The sequence below is a fragment of the Ornithodoros turicata genome, chromosome 4 (genome assembly GCF_037126465.1).
Source record: "Ornithodoros turicata isolate Travis chromosome 4, ASM3712646v1, whole genome shotgun sequence".
NCBI classification, from domain to species: Eukaryota; Metazoa; Arthropoda; class Arachnida; order Ixodida; family Argasidae; genus Ornithodoros; species Ornithodoros turicata.
Genome location: NC_088204.1, coordinates 39,742,620 through 39,752,296, shown reverse-complemented (window position 1 = coordinate 39,752,296; position 9,677 = coordinate 39,742,620). Strand labels below are relative to the sequence as shown.

The following is a 9,677-nucleotide window of genomic DNA, read 5'->3' as shown; positions in this document are numbered from 1 at the left end:
TGACGCATACCAATGACATGTTTGTTAACGTGGGTGCTAACGGCGCGGACAATCACTGATCAGATGGCGAAGATTTGAATCGCCCGCAGCAATCTCCAGAACAGACTGGAACGATGTGTAGATAACAAATATCCACGTAAAAGTCAGCACCCATTCGAAGCAGAGCACCAGTTCTCAGACGGGCACCTCCGTGACGCGAGTAGGACAGCCCTCAACGCTCTGCCCCGTTAATTCCAGTTAGAGCCGCTAGGGTGTCGTCCCTCTTGCTCCGTAGGCCTGCGCCGTGTTCAAGTTAAGGTTGGACGAAGCTGTACCATACCTCAGTGCATGTGGGTTAATATATGGGTGGGGTGACGATGAAAAAGGTGAGGCATACACACTCACACACACACGTGACACAAGCAAATGAGATATCACACACGCGGGTGCGTTTAACTGATGGGGATAGTAGTTCATCCGGTCGGCCGCTGCAGATGTAGTGCTGTGAAGATCACATCTCCGCATTCATGGCAAAGGCTCTGAGGTCAGAGGAGTTCAAGCAGGTTAGTAGACGTCAAGAACACATAGAATGAGTGCAGGCATTGACGGTGCTGCATAGAGTTAGAACAAGGACCCAAGATTGCGGTGCAATACGCCACGATCCACGACCTCTTCATGCAACTTCCTCGTCTATGTCTCGTACAATACAACAACGCAACAACATGCCTTTTGAACAAGAGATGCCAACAGGTGAAGAGAAGGTGAAGGTGAAGAACAGGAGAAGATACAACAGGTGCCGCTTGCGTCGATTTCCGTCGTATGAATGTGTGTATGAGTGAGCAAAAATGTAAGAGTGAAAGGAGGTTGAGTGAGAGTGAGTGGCTGGTTTGTCGTCCCTTCAGATGACGCCCCCCGAAAGTCGCTGGAGAGGCGTGTCAGCTTAGCTCAATTGGTAGAGCCCTGGACCGACAATCCAGAAGATGTGGGTTCGATCCCTACAGCTGGCTAACCTTTTCAGTGACTTTCATCTTTCAACATGCCTTTGTTTCAGATTTCTGTTAGGCGCCCAGGGCGGTCCCCGCCCGCTAAGGAGAATACACACCAAACGAAAGCAGCAACACGATTTAGTGTCTTTCAAAACAGGCCGCCCAATCAACGCAGTAATAGCAGAACTCCACGAGAAGACACGATACGCCCGAAAAGCCCACAGCCCGCAAAAAAAGTCCCGAAGACAGGGTACGGCACGACGTTCTGCTCTAAGCATGAGGCCACGCCCCCTCTTTCTACATCTTACCTGGCAAGACAGAGTAAGGGCCAGCTCTCACTTGGCGACGCCTGACGCGACATCGTGAGTGGACGGCGGAAGTAGAGGCGCATTTCCGCCGCCCCGTCAGAGCCCACAACTTTCATGTTCCCACCACAGTGGCATTCCGTCGTCCAAAGCCATGTCCAAAGCAGACGAAAAATCAGGAGGCGTGGCCTTTCTGTGTCACCTTGCTGGTCACCAGTATATCGTTCTTGGCAGCTCTCGCCGACTTCGTGAAATGAGTTCAGCATGGCAGATTTTTTGGGCTCAACGTCTCTCCTCTCCCAATGCCGGAAATGGGCGTCTATTTCCGCCGTCCGCTCACGACGTTGCGTTGGGCGCCGCCGAGTGAGAGCTGGCCCTAAGCTCGTTATCAGCGGCTGACTACATGTGCCATGATAACCTCCAAAACGCCCGGAAAACTTGGTTTCTCACAAGCTAATGACCGTCGCATTGCCATCAAACTCCAAGATCAGTGTCCCGTACCCAGGGAAGTCATTGGAGTGTTAGAGTCGTGCTCAGATGTTGGGACTTGGTACATGATAATTTAGATCTCATGGCGCCACGCTCGGCCACAATTAATATATATCGAAGACAATCTGATAGCAAACCTGATAATATCGATAGTGTCTTCCTGTACTGAATGTTTCGTAAAAGAACGTTTTGTGTGAGCCTCTGTTGAGCGCTTTATTCAAGTAGACCAGGTATGGACCAGGTAAAGACCACATAAGATATTGCGCGCAGTAAACCACATTCCGAAGAAGAAGCTTCTTCTGCAAACTTTCTAGGGATACCTCTCTGGCTTGTCTGCTCTGCCTCGTTTTGCCTGTTTCCTGGACCTATTGAACTATGACGGCCTCAAGAAAAGAAGAGACTACGATGACCAAGCTTCGTCGGCCAAGCATCAAATTGGGTATGCCTGAACGAAGGGGACCTCGTGATGTACGTAAACTATTTTTCTCTCACGTTTCAGCGAAAATCGATCGTAGACTACAGCTCCAGCGCAATGATAGCAGTGAGTTCCTTTCAAGATACTTCTTTATTGCTTCTTCTAACCTGGTGTATTTATTTCCCTCAGTGCACTCAAGAAAAGGCCAAAATAATTACAGGACGGCTACAACTGGTGTAACACGAAATTCAGCGTCAGCTGTAAGTGTGGTGAAATGAGGCCGAAAGAAAGACTGTAGACAAATTTATTTAAGCGTGATGGGTATTGATTTGTGGTCGCTAAAATGGTTCGCGAGGTGGGTGGTTTCAGTAGGCCATGTATTGATTCACGGGTTGCACGGGTTGAACTTACTCAGCAGGTTTGCAATCTTCACGATTGTCTGGGAGAGGAAGCTCATCACGCCAGCTCCAAAGGAAACGAAAGAAACTTGTTGATGCCCATGTTGGCGAAATGCTCGGCGAGGCGTCATCTGACGAAGACTTCGTTGAAAGGCAGTATGCCATACTGCCGAACAACAAGTTTTAGTACATCATCGGAAGGTGTTCACGACAACCGTTCCGAAATGATGATAAGCCGATCGCTCTCTTTCTTTGAAGCGGGTGATATCACATTGCCAAGCTTGGATTTCTACCCAGCGCAGAACCCAGAATTTGATGCACAACGTTACAGAGGAACTACATGGATGCTCACGACAGAGCAATTGCAGCAGATTACGCAGTGTAGTGGCGTTGAAACACATTACGGAAGATACGCATCCAGCAAGATTCACTCTGATACTGATGTGTAAGTATGTGCTTGGTTCAAATGACAGAGGCTTAATTCAAATCAAAACACACAGACAATCAGGAAAAGTTGTTGACAATAATTTGTTCTGGTTATCTGTGTGTTACTGAGTCTCAGGGTTACTTTTCGTCATGTTTCACCTGTTAACCTGCGTATGACAGGTTGTTGCTTCCATATTGGGTGTCTGATGTCGTTCACAATACAGTTGCAATAGTTCGCTTGCTACACCGTTGTGGTTGATGTACGTTGTTCATTGTTCCGCACATCGGTGGAGAGACACCGTTTTCCATATAGCTGACGTGCTTCTGTGGAATACACCTGTAACGTTGGCATTTTTCATGTTCTCAAGCTGTACGGCGTCGCCCAGAAAATCTGACTGCAGTCATGACACCCACGGTAACTCATTAGGATGGCGAGATATGTCGTAAGTATGTATTAGCAGTTATGCGGTATGCAGAAGTCAATTCACTGTCCTTGTTTCTGAATAAGAAGGATTTTCTTTCCAGGGATGCCAGCTTGAGTGAGTCTGACAACAACAAAAAGGATTCTGAGCATCTGATCTTCGTAGTCCTTTTAGAATAGGCCGAGCATAAGAGAATCCGTGTCAAAGTGCAGGTTATCACCGGACAAGTGAACTTACTCAGCAGGGTCTCGTAGTAGAATGAATACATGGTTAATTTACTCAGTTCTAAAATCGTAAAGCCGATGTTTTCATTTGCGCATTTCGTACATGACGCAATCGGGGGACAAAATTGCCACTCTCACGCACGCCCGACTCCCAGGACGACTCGCCGTATCCTCATCGAAGGCTACTCGAACATCTCGCGTATTAAATTTATTTAAAGGCGTTCTTCCGAAGGCTGCATTATTTGAGATTTTATAGAATTTTTTTTCGAACGTCGTGCCTGAGCCAACGCGTCTGGCAACATTGCCCTCGATGTAGGGACGCAGAAATGGTGCCAGAGGAAATTTTAGAATTTGGTGAATTTTCCTCACCCTCATGTCAATCTACAATGAACTGCGAAGCAGCGCGTAATGAATGATGTACTCAACCTTGTCGTTGCATATCAGCAGCAGCTGTTCGCTGTTACCGGGAGCGGGGGGAAGTACCGCGTCAGCGCGTGGATAGATTTTGCGCATAAAATCCACGGAGCTGCAATCCTCGACCCGATCGGAATCCCCGACGCGGAGGAGTTTTGTCATACTGAATCCCTAAAGATTGTTACAATCTATCAGACATGTACAGGTTACCGTAAAAAAAGGAACTAAATACCGTTACTCGTTACCACGAAAAAAAGAAACTAAATACGTTACCCGTTACCAAAGCAGCACAACGAACGCGTTCCTGTTACTCGACAGTAACGAGTTACTCTTACGTTACCACGCTATTACAGAGCCATATACAGGGTGTCCCAGCTAAGTGTATACAGATTTAAAAAAAAAATATATATAACACTTTTTCCAAGATGAAATCAATCCTCCATTTTCACGCGATCGCTGTTCGCATGTGCATCCCGCGTCTTCTGCTCTTCTGGTTGAAAACAATGGAACCATAGCTGAAACCATAGCTGAAAAAAGCCGTAGCCATTACTACGTTAACGCTGTTATACACCATTTTCCCGTTCCTGGATTGCTTCCGTCAATGAGTGAGGCTACGCTTCTCGACACCAGAAATGTATGAAAGGACCCAGGAACGATAACGAATAGCTTTAGTGCTGGATGACTGCACTGCACTCAATAAGCGCAAGAATCTTTTTCTTTCTCTTCTTCAAAACAGTTGTGCACAGCTTATTGGTCTGGCATGGAGTGACACGGACACTTACACTTTGTACAGGGAAAAGCAGCAGGAATAGGTCTCGAAGCCTAAGATGGATACTCAAAAAGTGAATGCACGAAGTATGTTGGAACGAAAGACACAGAAAACCGCAGCGCTCCTCACGTGCATTTCTTCTCAGCCAGTAGCAAACGACATGCGAGAAAGCGCCACATGTCAGGAAAATGGTCCATTGCAATATAGCATATGCTGAAGGGCAATCCCTAAGAGGGCATTAGCAAAGTCCAAAGGCAATGTCTTAATTAACTTTCATTAATTAACGTGTTAATTATAAAAGCTACAAGGTTGTCCCAATTGAGAACATCTGTTCCTTTCGGTCACCTGATATCGTAGCCGTTTCCAGAACAAAAATCCGTTCGATAGATCGCCCGCAAAAAATTCGTGAAGGAACGCCATTTTTTTCTTTATTTTGTTCATTGCGCTTCTTAGAAGACGCGTCTTTCCTTCATCCGCAATGTAAGAGGGAGAAAGAGCACACTATCGCCTCTCGCGTCCTGGAAAAAGATTAAAAGGAAACAGGACATGCAACCCAAGATAAGGCCAGTTCCGATAGAGTCACCCGATACATTTGTTCTTGTTTTGTTCCCGCAAGTTAAAGCTCATCTTTGACGCATGAGGCGGCACTGTGCTCCTTCCCCCTCTCACGTTGGAGATGAAGGAAATACGCATCTGCGTAGATGCGCAATTAACAAAATAAAGAAAAAATGGCGTTCCTTCACTAATTTTTTGCGGGCGATCTATGGAACGGATTTTTGTTCTGAAAACGGCTACTATATCAGGTGACCGAAAAGAACAGATGTTCTCATTGGGACAACTTTGTAGCTTTTATAATTAACAAGTTAATTAATGAAAGTTTATTAAGACATTGCCTTTGGACATTGCTAATGCCCTCCTAGGGAGTGCCCTTCAGCATATGCTATATTGCAATTGATTTCATCTTGGAAAAAGTGTCATATATATATTTTTAAAAAATCTGTATACACTTAGCAGGGACACCCTGTACAACCATGTGACAGAGCCACATAAACCATGTGAAAATCAAAATGGACACGTGCTTTATTTGATCCGACAGTTTAGTACACGGAATTCCCTTTAAAGAATAGTTGGTGCTCGAAATGGGCATCGGTTATTTTCGGTGCGTTTCCTCGAGAGAGCGTCTATGGCAAGAGTGAAAAATTGCTCTGGAAAGGCATGGCTGCATCAAATGCAGTCACCTTTGTTTGATGTATGTATTGTAAATAGGATGCGCCTGATTAGTAGCGAAGCTGATTTTAATTTTCTTTGATTTCGATTGCAACAGCTACTTTTATTCCCCTATTTTTGCAGTCGTTTTGACGTCAGCGCAATTGGGCGTTTATGCGAACGGATAAACGCTACACCAAAGCCGTTGTATAAGCTGGCTCTTTGAATGGCTAACCTTTCCTTTCTTTTTTGTAATAAACATATCACCCCCCCCCCCACCGTTGTAAATAATCAAATCAGCCAAAGTTGTCGGGCTACCTCCGCAGTACACAACATTAGCTCCACGAGGTATTCGACTGATTACTGAGAAGCAGTGCCTTTAACGTATAATCCTCGATACGTTAACTGCTGCAGCTAACAAAAAGGCTTACCTGAGTGCACTTCTTCAAATTCGAGTAAGACGTGTGGGATGTACTGAGTCATTTTGGTTTGGGATGGCAAAGAACACACTAAAACTTCCGTCACATTTTGTCGCCTGCATCCTGAACATCTCGTCCAACCCAGGCCACACTAAGGTGATTATCATCTGTGCCATCTGATAATCCAACGAGTGATCCTCACTGGAGCCCATAAGTGTGGAGGTGGGAGAAAAAATACAGGGCGTAAGGTTTCTTCCCGGGATACGCTGCTAGGCTAATGACACACACGAGCTGCATATAATAAACCCGGGATATCACCGTCCAGGCCAGGTGAGTAGTATAATTAGAAGTCCTATAGTCAAGAGTTTTCTCTAATCCAACAGAAGCCAATTCAAATCCAATTCTAAGCCGAAATCCAGTTCTAATCCAACACAATCCAGTTCTAATTCAACACAAGCCAATTCTAAGCCATCTGATTGGTCGCCATTAGCTCTGCACACTTCACGTTGATTCGTCTATGTTAAGCCTACTGACCGTTGATTGGTTGACCGTAGCTCCGCCCCTTTATGCTAATTACTTGGCTCCGCCCACTTCATGCTGATTGGTGCATGCTGATCGCCGAGAACAGCTCCGCCCCTTTATGCTAATTAACTGGTTCCACTCATTGGCCCATTTTAAGCCTATTGATCACTCCCCGCATTAGTTCAAACTTTCTAAGGGCTCTGACTGGCCATCCCCAATCTATGTCTACCGATTGGCCCGTTCTAAGCCCACTGATTGGCTGACTAAGCCCGCTGAACATAGCCTTCTCTAGCGCCCGCCAGATGGCGCGCTCTGCAGCGACTCAGCTGTGGCTTTATCTCAGGCAGACAGGAAAAAATACATTTCAACATTTATTGAGTACATGTTTGAAAAAAAGCATGGCAGTCTTGAGGAGATTGATTCCTTTGATGAAGGGCGTCATTCTGCGCAAGTGACGGATCATGTAAACGTCTCCAGGACAGCGGCTAAGAAAAATTTCATCCTCCGTGAGTTAGCACTTCCACGTGCACTGGATATCTTCGTAGCTGTCGCTCATGTTCAGCGAGTGAAGGCACGTGCGCAGCGATGCGGTACCGTTCCTGCCCAGGTTAATGCCGGACCGCATAGGTACCACATGCCACTCTGACGGCCAAGATATCGCCCGGGCATTCGTGCACGTACGTGCGCTTATCCTTCTCCAGCTTGATGCTCGCCAGGCGACTCGCCGTCTCCTCATCGAAGGCTACTCGAATATCCCGCATATTAAATTTATTTAGCAGCGTTCTCCCGAAGACCGCATTATTTGTGATGTTATAGAAATGTTTCTCGAACATCGTGCTCTAGGCGACACGTCTGGCAACATTGTCCTCGATGTAGGGACACAGGAATGGTGCCTGACGAAATTGTAGAATTCTGTGAATTTTCGTCACCCTCATGCCCAACCTACAATAGAGCGCGAGGAGCGCGTAATGAACGACGTACTCGACCTTGTCCTTGCACGTGAGCAGCAGCTTGTTGCTGTTCACCTGGCTGGTACATTAACTCTTCGAGGAGCCCTCGCTGGAATGGTGAGAGCCATCTTTGGGACGACCGCCTTCTCGAGAGCCAGGGGGAAGTACCGCGTCAGCGCGTGGATAGATTTTGGATACTCCAAGTCGCACACGTAAACGTACCCCACGTCCGAATCCGTGGGGTGACGCAGAAAATTCACGGAGCTAAAATCCTCGACCCATTCGAAAACGCCGACGGGGAGCTGCTTTATCATACTGAATCTGTAAAGATTGTTGGAATCTATGTATGATATGGGGGGTACACCTCCCTTGTATCGGGATCGTAGCCACTGCACAGAGGGTTGTTAACCCATAAATGATGCCTGCTCACCTGACAGAGCCCGCCTCTAATACCCGATTCGATGGTTCTGTACATGCCCTCGTCGATGATCAACTCCAATTTTCTGTTATTTAGAGCACATTGCCATGAATATGATGCCAGAGAAACGCAATGAAGCAATTCCAATCCGCGCGCGTTGTAGCACAGGCGTCAGAGGTGCTGCATTACGTCAGCATGTAATAGGGCATCCGTTTTCAGGTACAATGCATTATAATCCCTCAGATTCGAGCATCCAAAACGTTCAAATATGTCCAGCGCGTACTGATAGTCTTCGTCGCTTATATCCTCCCCCGTCAGATCGTTCCGGAATGCGGATTTTGCCGGCAGAGCCAATTCGTCGTACACCGCAAAAGAGCTAACGTGGCTGAATGGGAAAACACAAAAATTTCATAGTCGTCTCCAAATACCTGCTTCAGGCATTGGAACGTCTGTGCGCCCCCCATGGATTTGACGGTGTCCACGAGCTCTCCCAGTGACGAATTTAGGTACTGCATGGTATCTCTGAATAGGAAGGTGCCAATTTCGAACGGTCGAATTTTTTCCATGGAACTGGCCACGATGAAGGGAGCTCGCTTCCACCCGAGAAGGTGAAATTCCTGTAGCAGTCCGGCAAATCGTAGGTCAGGTTGTGCACCATGATGGGCAGTGGGCAGTTTCTCTCGTAGTGCACGCCACGTTACAGGGGTTGCACAGCGTCGCGATGTAATTTGTCTCGCCGGCAGTACAAGGCTTGAAATGGATGGTCGTGATGCCGGGCATGGGGTAGATCTTGCGCGAATTCGCGTTTACAGTATGTACAGTGGGTGGCAGCTCTGTGCTGGGCCCGTTGCTCTATCATTCAGCACCATTGCGGCTGGGCAGGCGTTCAGGGCGATCATCTCGTCCGGCATTTCCATCAAAGCTTTCACGCACTGCCTCTCAGAATCTTCACCGAGGTGTGTCCTGATGCGCAAAACCTTCGAGTCGTGGGTGCGCACGAGCACGGCACAGAAGCTAGAGGTGACGTGACGCTGCATGCCAACTCCACTGGGCGCGAGAAAGTTCTGCGTGTCCAACGCGACGACGTAGTTGTACTGTTGCATGTACTGTATTTCAGTAAATTCTCCAAAACTTTTGCCCGGTTCGCAAAATTCCAATATGATTTCGTTTACGTCCGCGCAGAGGCGACGATGTTTCGCGATGCTCTTTTCCTCGTTAAAAGAGCGCGTGCAACGTTCGCATACGAAACGCTTATTTTTCCTAATCAGTAACCGCTCGAGGGACTTGATTCCGAAAAAATGTTCATCTATAGCTAATAAGCGAATTTTCTTTTCA

General features: G+C 47.1%; 1 non-coding gene across 1 annotated transcript; it reads left to right on the top strand.

Annotated features, from left to right (window-relative positions):
- Positions 1-913: 913 nt before the first annotated feature.
- Positions 914-986, top strand: Trnav-gac (transfer RNA valine (anticodon GAC)). The gene has a single exon. It is a non-coding gene; the product is annotated as a tRNA-Val (tRNA).
- Positions 987-9,677: the final 8,691 nt, after the last annotated feature.